Source organism: Bos mutus, chromosome 16, assembly GCF_027580195.1.
Source record: "Bos mutus isolate GX-2022 chromosome 16, NWIPB_WYAK_1.1, whole genome shotgun sequence".
NCBI lineage: Eukaryota > Metazoa > Chordata > Mammalia > Artiodactyla > Bovidae > Bos > Bos mutus.
This window is the reverse complement of record NC_091632.1, coordinates 39,107,130-39,122,386: the sequence shown is the minus strand read 5'-3', so window position 1 is coordinate 39,122,386 and position 15,257 is coordinate 39,107,130. Positions and strand designations below refer to the sequence as shown.

Below are 15,257 nucleotides of genomic sequence, written 5' to 3'. Positions count from 1 at the left end.
GATGTGACTGGTCCATGCTCTATGGAACCCCGACAGCCTGGTTTTTGACTCCCGCCCTCCGGATCCCTAATATCCCTTTGAAAAGCTGCTGTACCACAGCCCATACTCCCCAGGACAAATGTGGGGGAGGGAGTGGAGAGGGGGGAGGGCAGTCCCTGGGAACACAAGCCTGCGTGCCTGAGCGCCCAGGAGCAAGTGGAGGAGGGCAGGTAATCCACAAGCCCACGTCCACTTTGTGAGTTCAAGTTTCCTCCTTGAGTCAAGGACTTCTATTCCTTGGGCACACCCTGGGCAGGCTCCTTGACCCTTTAAATAAGAACTTTCAGTAGGGGTTTAAACTTGGTAAGAACTGACCCACTAGAGGCCACTGCTTTCTTCTGAGCCCATCTGGGTCCCCAACTCTGTGACTCTCGTTGACCTGCCCCTAATCAAGCCATAAGACAGGCGGTCAGGGGGCGGGTGTGTTTAGGCCAGTGACTCACAGGGTCAGGCATTCTGGGGTTCTGAGGCTAGTCAAACCCTGGCAAGGAGATGAGGCATGCCCAGGCAGGTGAGGTTCTGTGCCCGAGGTGAGAAGCTGGTTTCCCAGCAGGGACATGCAGGAGCTGTCTAGAAGGTCTCAGCTGGTCCTCCAAGCTGGGCTTGTGAAATAGGGACACCAACAGCCCTCCTCCACAAGGCACCTGCTGGCGCCTCCCTCAGGCAACTCCCCAGGTATTCCCAGGGCCCTGTCTCGTGGTCAAAGGTGAGCCCTGGGCAGAGCAGGCTCCTAAGGTGTGGGAGGGAGGTGGCCTCATTCAGGACCATTGAATGAGCCTTACAAGGCTCACAGGGTGCCCAGCAGACAGCTCTTGCGACATTCTCTCTGCTCTGGTCCAGTGACTGAGTCTAGCTGCGTCTGGTTATCATGCTTGGTTGGAGAAAAGGCTCCCACGTCTCGAAAACCAGTGGGTGAAATGGTCCAATGACCTAATGACGGCGGGAGCATTGAGCTGTCGAGGAGACTCAGGCTGGGGCCAGGTCGCACCCAGCCCGCTGGCACCAGTCACTTTGGAGAAGGCAGGTGTGGTTTCCATGAGTGAGAGAAAAGAGCAGGTTACCGAGGAGGACTCTCTAATAAACACTTACAAATTGCTCTGCCCTGGCTGGGAAGCCCAGATTCCGAGGCTAAGTCTTCCACGGGTTTATCTGGAATAAGATCGGAATGAGCATAGCCTGTGGGGACTGTCTGGAAAAATCTGCGCCTTTGAAGTGTCCTCCCCAAAGTGCTTTGGGGCGACCACTCTGGAGACGGGGCAGCACAGAGGGGGCTGTCCCCGCCATGTGCAGCCACCTCATACATCAATAAGCAGTCATATTTACTTTTTTATTTTTAATATTTATTTATTTGGCTGTGCTTGGTCTTGTGGCATTCAGGATCTTCAGTCTTCATTGTGGCATTCGGGATCTTTAGTTGTGGCATGGGAGATCTAGTTCCCTGACCACGAATCAAACCTGGAACCCCTGCATTGGGAGCAAGGAGTCTAAGCCACTGGACCACCAGGGAAATACTTACTTTTTAAAAACATACCCCACCCAATGGTGTTATTTCCCTTGGTTTTCCTTCTTGTCTGGCCCCCTGCCAGTGTGGCCGTGTCTCTGGGGTGCATGTGCCTGTGTGTGTGTGTGTGTCCCTGAGCAGCCAGGTGGCCACCCTGCAGAGAGCTGCCTGGGCATGTGAGGAAGGGGAGAAGGCAGCCACCCACCGAGGGTTCCCGGTGAGCAACTGGTTTCACTTTGGGTTTTGAGAGGCCCTGGCAAAGCCCCAGGCTCTTAAAGCAGCTATAATAAAACTCTGAATGGTTTCAGGAGCGTGAGAAAGGCACTAGAGGGCACGCCCTAGATGCACACGTGGTGTCTTGTTACAGAAGGTCCACTGGAGGGCAGTAGGGAGCAAGGGCTGGTGGCTGGTCACAGGACAATGCTTTGTGAGCCCAGGGTACCCTGGTCTGGGGCTAAGGAAGAAGAGTTTCAGCTGATTATGTGTTCACTGCTGGTTCTGTTTGGAGGGCGGGCAGGAGAGCCCTATGTCTTGGTGCTCAGTACATTAAAAATGTCTGGGAAGGGACTCGCCTAATGGTCCAGTGGTTAAGACTCCATGCTCCCAGTGCAGGGGTCTGGGTTCAATCCCTGGTAGGGGAACTAGATCCCACATGACTCAATGAAGACCTGGAGTAGCCACCCCCCCAAAAAAAAAAAAATCCCCAAACAAAAACCAAACCAAAAGCCTCGGGGAACATAGGACAAAGTGCTTAAAGAAATAACCATTTTGGACTCCAGGAATCAGAGACAAATCCAGGTTTTATGGGGACTACATTTTGAGGCCCTCTGTAAGAAAACATGTAAAATTATGAGTATAGATTTAGGATGGAGATGAATATTCAGAATGAAAAATCAGTTGCATCAAGCTAGCGCTGCCTGCAGACTCCTGTCCTGTCCCTTTACGTTTCTCTTTAAGCAATTTACCAACCTGCTTCCATAGGATTGCTTCCTGGTGATACCCCTCTCCCCCACCCTCACCCCTCCCTTCTGCTCCTAAAACATTCTGCTACCTGTCCTTGCTTGTGGGCAGACCCAAGCTTAAGCCTCATCAGCCGCATGGTAATTCCATTTCTGCCCAGACTGTATCCTGGGTCTCCTGCAATGACAGTAATAAGATAAATACCTCCTCTTTGCTTCCTCCATTTGTTTTAGGCTATAAATTACAAGGTATAAAGTGGAAGTGTTAGTCACTCAGTAGCGTCCAACTCTTTGCAACTCCATGGACTGCCAGGCTCCTCTGTCCATGGAATTCTCCAGGCAAGAATACTGGAGTGGGTAGCCATTCCCTTCTCCAGGGGAACTTCCCAACCCAGAGACTGAACCCGGGTTTCCTGCATTTCCAGTGGATTCTTTACAAGGTATAGATTCACACAAACATTTACATCATTCAATTCCCCCCACCTTTGCACCACCTGGGAAGCTGGTGAAATGCAGATTCCTGGGTCCCACCTCCAGGGGTTCTGATTTTCTGTGTTTGAGTCAATACATTCACACCTTTCACTTGAGACAGGGTTAATTTGACTGAGTGGGAATTCCCTGGCAGCCCAGTGGTTAGAATTCAGTACTTTCAGTACTGGGGCCCAGGGTTCCATCCCTGGTCAGGGAACTAAAATCGTAAACAGTGCAGGAACCATCTAGATATTTATAAGTAAAGTGTACATGCATAAAAATTGACAAATTATAGTTGTACAACCTGATTCATTATGATAAAATAGATATACTCATGGAAAGTGAAAAAGTGAAAGTGTTGGTCACTAAGTCATGTCCTACTCTTTGTGACCCCATGGACTGTAGCCCACCAGGCTCCTCTGTCCGTGGGATTTCACAGGCAAGAATACTGGAGTGGGTAGCCATTCCCTTCTCCAAGGGATCCTCCCAACCCAGGAACTGAACCCAGGTCTCAATCTGAGCCACCAGGGAAGCCCATACTCATGGAAACCACTCCGTAGATCAAGACACACAACATCAGCAGCCCTCCAAAAGTCTCCTTCCTGCTCGAGCAAAGAAGCCACACCCTAGTACTGGGGATGCTGGGGGCTGGTCTGGGGGGAATGGGAAGTTAGCCCATTCAGTGGGCACAGAGTTCCCCTTCTGCAAGATAAGAAGAATTCTGGAGATGGACAGTGGTGATGGTTACCCAATAGTGTGAATGGACTTAATACCACTGAACTGCACACATAAAAATGGTTGATATACTAGATCTTATGTGGATTTTACCACCATTCAATACATTGAAAAATACCGTATCTGAGATGTCCTCAGTGGTCCAGTGGTTAAGGCTCTGCCTTCCAATGCAGGGGGTGCAAGTTTGATCCCTAGTTGGGGAACGAAGGTCCCACATGCTGTGGGGTCTGGCCAAATTTTTTTTTTTTTCTTAAAGATACCACATTTGGAATTGGGACAGCTATTCAACTGAGTCCTTCAGGCTCCATCTGGTTTTCACAGTGACCAGTCTGGTCAATTAAATGAAGCTGTGACGCATCTCTCAGGTTTTTAAGTGTGGCAATAATTCTTGCCACTTTGGGAATCTAGGTTGTTTTGATTTACTATCTTGGCTGTGGGCTGTTTGGAAGTTTGCACTTTTTTTTCAAACTGTGTTAGTAATCCCATGACAACTTTAGCAGCTTATGAATATATGTACTGTTAATTTGATATATGCTATTAAAAATTATCCATCCATTCCAAAACGAGCACGCTTTAAAAAATGATACCTAATGATAGACGTATGTGATAGTGCTTTACTTCTAAACAAAGAATGACATAGAAAGGATTAAATTAATAGACATCTATTTTCCCACTATGCTTTCATTAATTTTCATCATATGTGTTTTCTCTACCTTTGATTCCAGCTAAAAGCATATTCTAAGGGATTTGATTTAGGTCATACCTGAATGGTCTAGTGGTTTTTCCTACTTTCTTCAGTTTAAGTCTGAATTGTGCAATATAGAGGTCATGATCTGAGTCACAGTCAGCTCCTGGTCTTGTTTTTGCTAACTGTATAGAGTTTCTCCATCTTCAGCTACAAATAACATAATCAATCCGATTTTGGTATTGACCATCTGGTGATGTCCATGTGTAGAGTCATCTCTTGTGTTATTGTAAGAGGGTGTGAGCTATGACGAGTGCTTTCTCTTGGTAAAACTGTTAGCCTTTGCTCTGCTTAATTCTGTACTCCAAAGCCAAACTTGTCTGTTACTCCAGGTATCTCTTCACTTCTTACTTTTGCATTTCAGTCCCCTTTGATGGAAAGGACATCTTTTTTGGGGTGTTAGTTCTAGAAGATCTTGTAGGTCTTCATAGAACCATTCAACTTCAGCTTCTTCGGCATTAGTGATTGTGGCATAGACTTGGCCTGCTGTGATATTGAATGCTTTGCCTTGGAAACAAGCAGAGATTATAATGTCAGTTTTGAGATTGCACCCAAGTACTGCATTTTGGACTCTTTTCTTGATGACGAGGGCTACCTCATTTCTTCTAAGGGATTCTTGTCCATAGTAGTAGATATAATGGTATGGTCATCTGAATTAAATTCACCCATTTCTGTCCATTTTAATTAACTGATTCCTAAAATGTTGATGTTCACTCTTGCCATCTCCTGTTTGACCACTTCCAATTTACCTTCATTCATGGACCTAACATTCCAGGTTCCTATGCAATATTGCTGTTTACATTATCAGACTTTACTTCCATCACCAGTCACATCTACAACTGGGCATTGTTTTGCTTTGGCTCAGCCTCTTCATTCTTTCTGGAGCCTTTTCTCCACTCTTCTCCAGTAGCATATTGGGCACCAACTGACCCGGGGAGTTCATCTTTCAGTGTCATATCTTTTTGCCTTTTCATACTTTTCATGGAGTTCTCAAGGCAAAAATACTGAGGTGGTTTGCCATTCCCTTCTCCAGTGGACCATGTTTTGTCAGAACTCTCCACCATGACCCATCCATCTTGGGCGGCCCTACATAACATGGCTCATGGTTTCATAGAGTTAGGCAAATCTGTGATCCAAGTGATCAGTCTGGTTAGTTTTCTGTGGTTTCCATTCTGTCTGCCCTCTGATGGATAAGGATAAGGGGCTTATGGAAGCTACCTGATGGGAGAGACTGGCTGTGGGGGAATCTGGGTTTTGCTCTGATGGGGGTTCGTGACATGGTACAGGAGGCAGTGATAAAAAACCATCCCCAAGAAGAGGAAATGCAAAAAGGCAAAATGGTTGTCTGAAGAGGCCTTACAAATAGCTGAGAAAAGAAGAGAAGCAAAAGGCAATGGAGAAAAGGAAAGATATATTCATCTGAATGCAGAATTCCAAAGAATAGCAAGGAGAGATAAGAAAGCCCTCTTCAGTGATCAATGCAAAGAAATAGAGGAAAACAATAGAATGGGAAAGACCAGAGATCTCTTCAAGAAAATTAGAGATACCAAGGGCACATTTCATGCAAAGATAGGCACAATAAAGGACAGAAATGGTATGGACCTAACAGAAGCAGAAGATAGTAAGAAGAGGTGGCAAGAATACACAGGAAAACTTTACAAAAAAGATCTTAATGACCCAGATAACCACAATGGGGTGATCAGTCACTTAGAGCCAGACATCCTGCAGTGTGAAGACAAGTGGGCCTTAGGAAGCATCACAATGAACAAAGCTATGGAGGTGATGAAATTCCAGCTGAGCTATTTCAAAATCTAAAAGATGATGCTGTTAAAGTGCTTCACTCAACATGCCAACAAATTTGGAAAACTCATCAGTGGCCACAGGACTGGAAAAGCTCAGTTTTTCATTCCAATACGAAAGAAAGGCAAAGCCAAAGAATATTCAAACTAGTGCATAATTGCACTCATCTCACAGGCTAGCAAAGTAATGCTCAAAATTCTCCAAGCCAGGCTTCAACAGTATGTGAACCGAGAACTTCCAGATGTTCAAGCTGGATTTAGAAAAGGCAGAGGAACCAGAGATCAAATTGCCAACAGCTGTTGGATCATCAGAAAAGCAAGAGAATTCCAGAAAATAATCTACTTCTGCTTCATTGACTACGCTAAAGCCTTTGACTGTGTGGATCACAACAAAATGTGGAAAATTCTTCAAGAGATGGGAATACCAGACCACCTGACCTGCCTCCTGAGAAATCTGTATGCAGGTCAAGAAGCAACAGTTAGAACTGGACATGGAATAATGGACTGGTTCCGAATTGAGAAAGGAGTATGTCAAGGCTGTATATTGTCACCTTGCTTATTTAACTTGTATGCCGAGTACATCATGCAAAATGCTGGACTGGAGGAAGCACAAGCTGGAATCAAAAAGCTGGGAGAAATATCAATAATCTCAGATATGCAGATGACATCACTCTTATGGCAGAAAGGAAAAGGAACTAAAGAGCCTCTTGATGAAAGTGAAAGAGGAGAGTGAAAAAGCTGGCTTAAAACTCAACATTCAAAAAACAAAGATCATGGCATCTGGTCCCATCACTTAATGGCAAATAGATGGGGAAACAATGGAAACAGTGAGAGACTTTATTTTCTTGGGCTCCAAAATCACTGCAGATAGTGACTGCGGCCACGAAATTAAAAGATGCTTGCTCCTTGGAAGAAAAACTATGACCAACCTAGACAGCATATTAAAAGGCAGAGACATTACTTTACCAACAAAGGTCTGTCTAGTCAAAGCTAAGGTTTTTCCAGTAATCATGTATAGGTGTGAGAGTTGGACCATAAAGAAAGTTGAGCACTGAAGAATTGATGCTTTTGAACTGTGTTGTTGGAGAAGACTCTTGAGAGTCCCTTGGACTGTAAGGAGATCCAACCAGTCAATCTTAAAGGGAATCAGTACTGAATACTGATTAGGAAGACTGATGCTGAAGCTGAAGCTGCAGTACTTTGCCACCTGATGCAAACAGCCGACTCACTGGAAAAGACTCTGATGCTGGGAAAGATTGAAGGCAGGAGGAGAAGGGGACGTGATGTGATGTGATGGTTGGATGGCATCACTGACTGGATGGACATGAGTTTGAGCAAGCTTTGAGAGTTGGTGATGGACAGGAAAGCCTGGCATGGTGCAGTCCATGGGGTTGCAAAGTGTTGGATACGACTAAGTGACTGAACAGAACTGAAAAGCATATCCTATTGAGTTTTTTTTTTTTTCTTTTTCTACTCAGTTCTTTATTTTCCCAACCTTGTTTTTTTATTATTAATTTTTGTCTGTGGTGTGTCTCTGTTGCTGTGTGGGCTTTACCTAATTGCAGCAAGAAGGGGCTACTCTTCATTTTGGTTCATTGGCTTCTCTTGTTGCAGAGCTTGGGCTCTAGAGTGTGGGCTCAGTATGTGTCACATAGACTTAGTTGCTCTGCAGCTTGTGGGATATTCCTGAGCCAGAAATCGAACCCTTGTCCCCTGCTTTGGTAGGTGGGTTCTTAACCACTGGACCACCAGGGAAATCCTCAAGCTCATTAATATGACTTTTCTTTGTCTAATTCAGATATGGAAAGCTGTAGGATCCTATAATATGGATGGAACAATGAGCATAAAACTAACATAGAAGGTTCACCAGTCTATATTCTTATGATTCACATGATGTAATACTGTTTCCCTATAGGTCAGGTTGTTGTCATTGTTGTTTTTCAGTCGCTCAGTTGTGTCTGACTCTTTGCAATTCCATGGACTGCAACACGCCAGGCTCCTCTGTCCTTCACTATCTCCCAGACTTTGCTCAGGTCCACATCCATTGAGTCGATGATGGTACCTAACCTAACCGTCTCATCCTGTCATCCCCTTCTCCTTTTGTCTTCAGTCCTTCCTAGCACCAGGGCCTTTTCCAATGAGTCAGCTCTTTGCATCAGGTGGCCAGAGTATTGGAGCTTCAGCTTCAGCATCAGTCCTTCCAGTGAATATTTAGGATTGATTTCCTTTAGGATTGACCGGTTTGAATTCCTTGCAGTCCAGGGGACTCTCAAGAGTCTTCTGTAGCACCACAGTTTGAAGGCATCAATTCTTCAGCACTCAGTGTAGGTCAGATGCAATTATCTAAACTCAGGAAATTGCTGACTTAGAGGTTTACATTTCGTCTACCCTACTGTGTAGGATAGGTCTCGGAATTCATGCAGAGGCTGTGCCAGATATCAAGTCTCTATATTTCAGTCTTACTTTTGGGGACCAGAGAAATGACCACAGTGTCCACACACTCAGTGGATCCATTGGGAGCCATACAGGACCAGGAGTTCATTTGTTATATGGCCTTCACCATGTCCCGACTCTCAGGGGGACATGTGACAACATTTGAGAGCTCCAAGGATCAGTGTGAACTCAGACTCTGTGTCCAGTGGTCCTGGAAATGTTTGCACACTCACCCCTGGGGTATAGTTATCTAAATAAGTGTCATACACTCCTATGAGGACAGTTGGGGGAATCATTACTCTATATGTAGGCCTGCTTTCAGTCACAAGGTCCTGGAAACCCAGGCTTCCTTCAACCAGTGGGTTCTGGGTTCAAGAATTGTCTCAGGGATGGAAGACCCACAAGGAATCATTAGTTCAAAAATTTTTTTTATTGTAGTTGTTGTACAATGTTGTGTCAGTTTCTGGTGTACAGAAGAGTGATTCAGTTGTACACACACACACACACACACACACACATATGTTCTTTTTCATATTCTTTTCCATTATGATTTATTATAGGATATTGAATATAGTTCCTTGTGCTCTACAGTAGGTCCTAGTCATCTATCCAGTCTATATATACTAGTGTGCATCTGCTAATCCCAAATTCCCAATCCATCCCTCTCCCACCCCCTCCTCCTTGGCAACCCCCAGTCTCTTCTCTATGTCTGCGAGTCTGTTTCTGTTTCATAGATAAGCTCTTTTCTGCCATATTTTAATTAAATCATTACTTTTCCCCTTAATATATATTTTATTGAAGTAGCATTGACTTATAATGTTTTAGGTGCACAGCAAGGTGATTCAGGTCAGGATCGAATAGTGGGTTGAATCGTAGCCCCTCTAAAAATCCACATCTACCTAGAAACTCAGAGTATGACCTTATCTGGAAGTAGGGTTTTTGCTGATGTAATTAAGTGAAGATGAAGTCACATTGGATTGTTGTTGTTGCTGTTCAGTTGCTAAGTCATGTCCAACTCTTTGCGACTCCATGGACTGCAGAGCACCAGGCCTCCCTGTCCCTCATCAACTCCCAGAGTTTGCCCAAGTTCATATCCATTGAATCAGTTATGCTATCCAACAATCCAATGTGTACCATACTGGATTAGGTGCAGTCTAAATTCAGTGACTGATGTCCTTATAAGAGGAGAGGAACATAGGGACTCAGAGAGAAGATGGCCATGTGAAGATGGAGGCAGGGATCGGAGGGATGTGGCCACAAGCCAAGGAACATCTAGGGTCACCAGAAGCTGGAAGAAAACCAAGAAAGGATTCGTCTCTAGAGCCTTCAGAGGGCACACTCCTGCTGACACCTTGATTTAGCGCTTCTGGCCTCAGAATTGTGAGAGAAAATGTTGAGAGAAAGTGCTTCTGTTGTTTTAAGCCATCTGGTTTATGGTACTTTGTTATGGCAGCCCCAGGAAACAATATACTTGATATGCCTTTCCAGTTGCATGTGTGTGTGGTCAGTTGCTCAGTTGTGTACTACTCTTTGTGACCCCACGGATTGTATCCCGCCAGGCTCTTCTGTCCATGGAATCCTCCAGGCAAGAATACTGGAGTGGTTTGCCATGCCCTTCTCCAGGAGATCTTCCCAATCCAGGGATCAAATCCAGGTCTCCTGCATTGCAGGCAAATTCTTTACCATCTGAGCCACGAGGGAAGCCTCTAAGAAATACACACTACTATATGGCAGAAAGTGAAGAGGAACTAAAAAGCCTCTTGATGAAAGTGAAAGTGGAGAGTGAAAAAGTTGGCTTAAAGCTCAACATTCAGAAAATGAAGATCATGGCATCTGGTCCCATCACTTCATGGGAAATAGATGGCGAAACAGTGGAAACAGTGTCAGACTTTATTTTTTGGGGCTCCAAAATCAGTGCAGATTGTGACTGCAGCCATGAAATTAAAAGACGCTTACTCCTTGGAAGGAAAGTTATGACTAACCTAGATAGCATATTCAAAAGCAGAGACATTACTTTGCCAACAAAGGTCCGTCTAGTCAAGGCTGTGGTTTTTCCAGTGGTTGTGTGTGGGTGTGAGAGTTGGACTGTGAAGAAAGCTGAGCGCCGAATTGATGCTTTTGAACTGTGGTGTTGGAGAAGACTCTTGAGAGTCCCTTGGACTGCAAGGAGATCCAACAAGTCCATTCTCAAGGAGATCAGCCCTGGGATTTCTTTGGAGGGAATGATGCTAAAGCTGAAACTCCAGTACTTTAGCCACATCATGCGAAGAGTTGACTCACTGGAAAAGACTCTGATGCTGGGAGGGATTGGGGGCAGGAGGAGAAGAGGACGACAGAGGATGAGATGGCTGGATGGCATCACCGACTCGAAGGATGTGAGTCTGAGTGAACTCCAGGAGTTGGTGATGGACAGGGAAGCCTGGCGTGCTGCGATTCATGGGGTTGCAAAGAGTTGGACATGACTGAGCGACTGATCTGAACTGAACTGGTATATAAAATAATCAACAAGGACCTATTATATAGAGAACTGTTTTAATATCTTGTAATAACCTATAATGGAAAATAATCTAAATATGTGTTTGTGTGTGTGTGTAAGCGCTTAGTCACTCATTCATGTCTGACTGTAGCCCGCTGGGCTTCTCTGTCTATGGGATTTTTCAGGCAAGAATACTGGAGTGGGTTGCCATTTCCTTCTTCAGGGGAATCTTCCCAACCCAGGGATCAAACCTGCATCTCTTGAGGCTCCTGCATTGGAGGCAGACCCTTTACCTGCAGAGCCATCAGGGAAGCCCCATGTATACGTGTATATGTATATATGACTGAATCACTTTGCTATACACCTGAAACTAACACAACACTGTTAATCAGCTATACTTCAATAAAACAAAAAGTAAATGAGAGAATTATCATATTATAAAGTGATACATTCATACAATGGAATATTAGCCATATATTTAATAGTACATACAATATGGATTCCATTTGAAAGTCCAAAACTCAGTCGTGTTTGAATCTTTTTGACCCCATGGGCCATACAGTCCATTGAATTCTCCAGGCCAGAATACTGGAGCGGGTAGCCTTTCGCTTCTCCGGCAGATCTTCCTGATCCAGGAATCGAACTGGGGTCTCTTGCATTGCAAGCGGCTCCTTTTCCAGATGAGCTACCAGGGAATCCCCAAGGATCTATCAGAGATTCCATTTACACAGAGTTAACAAACAGGTAACACTAGTCTATGATGCTGGAGGTCGAATGGTGGACCTTTAGTAAGGAGGCAAAGACTGGAAAGGCGTGAAGCTGTTCTGGCAGTGTTTTGTTTAATAACTTGGGAGTGTGGAAATTAATGGGAAACCTCATGAAGATGGAGTCAGGAGGCCAGAAGGGGGAACTCTTAGGCAGTACCACTCACCATCAACTGCAGGAAGAACTGCCATTTAAGGACCCCAACAGAAGAATTATCAAAAAGAGTCATCAATCACAGATCCCAACAGAAAAAGATGAACATTGGATCTCTGACAAGAAATAAACTAACTGAGAAACTGCCAATGAGACACTGAACTGTCACTTTTCTCCAGCATACTTTCACTCAGAACAAAACCTCCCATCTTCCTCCTTTTTCCTCTGTAACGTAACACTCCTCTCCTCTCCTCTGTTTATTGGTCTTTTGTTATAAAGCTATGGCTTTTGTTATTAAAAAATAACTATGGATTTTGTTATAGCTTGCCTGTCCTGAATCGCAAATCTCTGCTATTCCTGAATAGACCCATTTTTGCTGCTAAAAATAACTTTTGTTTTTAAGGTCAGCAGGAGCCAGTTATATGTGTTTGTTCACTTTATGGAAATTTGTCAAAAGTACACCTAAAACATGTGCACATTTATGTACACAAGTCATATGTTGATAAAAATTTAAAATACTAGACTAGGGAATTCCCTGGTGGTCCAGTGCTCAGGACTCACTCTTTCACTGCCAAGAGACTGGGTTCAATCCCAGTTTGGGGAACTAAGATCCCTCCCAGGCATGCGCGCACGAGGCCGGTTGGGCAGGGCGGAGAGGGGAGGGGGCGCCGGCGGCGGCCAAGGAGGTGTAGTTATTTCAGCGGTCTGGACGGTGCGTGGCGGCGCGGGTGGCCACGAGAGAAGTAGGCGTAATGGTTATGAAAGCTTCTGTAGAAGATGATGATTCAGGATGGGAGCTCGGTATACCAGAAAAGATGGAAAAAAGCAACACAAACTGGGTGGACATAACCCAAGATTTTGAAGAAGCTTGTTGAGAATTAAAGTTGGGAGAACTGCTTCATGATAAGCTATTTGGTCTTTTTGAAGCCATGTCTGCCATTGAAATGATGGATCCCAAGATGGATGCTGGCATGATTGGAAACCAAGTTAATCGGAAAGTTCTCAATTTTGAACAAGCTATCAAGGATGGCACCATAAAAATGAAAGACCTCACCTTGCCTGAATTGATAGGGATAATGGATACATGCTTTTGCTGTTTGATAACGTGGTTAGAAGGCCATTCCTTGGCACAGACAGTATTTACGTGCCTTTACATTCATAATCCAGATTTTATAGAAGATCCTGCCATGAAAGCTTTTGCTCTGGGTATCTTGAAAATCTGTGACATTGCAAGGGAAAAAGTAAATAAAGCTGCTGTTTTTGAAGAGGAAGATTTTCAGTCAATGAATTATGGATTTAAAATGGCTAACAGTGTGACAGATCTTCGAGTTACAGGCATGCTAAAAGATGTGGAGGATGACATGCAAAGAAGAGTAAAGAGTACTTGAAGTCGACAAGGAGAAGAAAGAGACCCAGAAGTTGAACTAGAACACCAACAATGTTTAGCAGTATTCAGCAGAGTGAAATTTACTCGAGTGTTACTGACAGTGCTTATAGCCTTTACTAAGAAAGAGACCAGTGCTGTTGCAGAAGCTCAAAAATTGATGGTTCAAGCAGCAGATCTTCTTTCTGCCATTCATAATTCATTGCATCATGGTATCCAGGCCCAGAATGATACTACAAAAGGAGATCATCCCATTATGATGGGTTTTGAGCCACTTGTTAACCAGAGACTACTGCCACCCACCTTCCCTTGATATGCAAAAATAATAAAAAGAGAAGAAATGGTCAACTATTTTGCAAGATTGATAGATAGAATAAAAACTGTCTGTGAGGTGGTCAATTTAACAAATTTACATTGTATCTTGGATTTTTTCTGTGAATTTAGTGAACAATCACCTTGTGTTCTTTCGAGATCTCTATTACAAACCACTTTCCTGGTGGATAAAAAAAAGGTCTTTGGAATCCATCTCATGCAAGACATGGTGAAAGATGCTCTTCGGTCTTTTGTCAGTCCTCCGGTGCTCTCCCCAAAGTGCTGCCTATATAATAATCACCAGGCTAAGGACTGTATTGACTCTTTTGTTACTCACTGTGTTCGGCCATTCTGTAGTCTTATTCAGATCCATGGACATAACAGGGCTCGGCAGAGAGAGAAACTCGGTCATATTCTTGAGGAATTTGCTACCTTGCAGGATGAGGCAGAGAAGGTTGATGCAGCCCTTCATACTATGCTGTTGAAACAGGAGCCCCACAGGCAGCATTTGGCCTGTTTAGGTACCTGGGTCCTTTACCATAACCTTCGCATTATGATACAGTATCTCCTAAGTGGCTTCGAATTGGAGCTCCACAGCATGCACGAGTATTATTACATATATTGGTATCTCTCTGAATTTCTTTATGCCTGGTTGATGTCGACATTAAGTCGTGCCGATGGCTCTCAGATGGCAGAGGAAAGGATAACGGAAGAGCAGCAGAAAGGCCGTAGTAGTAAAAAAAACAAAAAAAAAAGAAAGTTCACCCATTGAGCTGAGAGATCACAATGAGCCAGGCATATCAGAACATGTGTGCTGGAATGTTTAAAACCATGGTAGCTTTTGACATGGATGGCAAAGTACGAAAACCCAAGTTTGAGCTTGATAGTGAACAAGTTCGATATGAGCACAGATTTGCTCCATTCAACAGTGTAATGACACCACCACCAGTGCACTATCTGCAGTTCAAGGAAATGTCTGACCTCAATAAATATAGCCCTCCTCCTCAGTCTCCAGAACTGTATGTGGCAGCTAGTAAGCACTTTCAGCAGGCAAAAATGATACTGGAAAATATCCCAAACCCAGACCATGAGGTCAATAGAATTTTAAAGGTTGCCAAACCCAACTTTGTGGTTATGAAGTTATTGGCAGGAGGACACAAAAAGGAATCCAAGGTTCCTCCTGAATTTGATTTCTCTGCTCACAAATATTTTCCTGTTGTGAAACTTGTTTGAGAGAAAGACTGAAAAGGTGACCAAAAGGGTGGAGTCTACTTTCAGATTCTGTTCTTAGAGGATCTATCCGTCAGTCTTACCACATAACGTGAAGTGAAATGGATTTCTTGGATAACAACCCATTATAAGGAATACTTTTAATTTGACAGCCTTATATGACGTGAATGAAAACTGCTGTTTTAAAGTGGTTTATTATGTTCCATGGATGAAACTAGTCTTATCGAATGCATTGATGAATGTTATATGGTTTTA

General features: G+C 44.1%; 1 pseudogene; it reads left to right on the top strand.

Annotated features, from left to right (window-relative positions):
* The first annotated feature begins 12,721 nt into the window (after positions 1 to 12,721).
* Positions 12,722 to 15,257, top strand: LOC138991264 (N-alpha-acetyltransferase 35, NatC auxiliary subunit pseudogene; annotated as a pseudogene).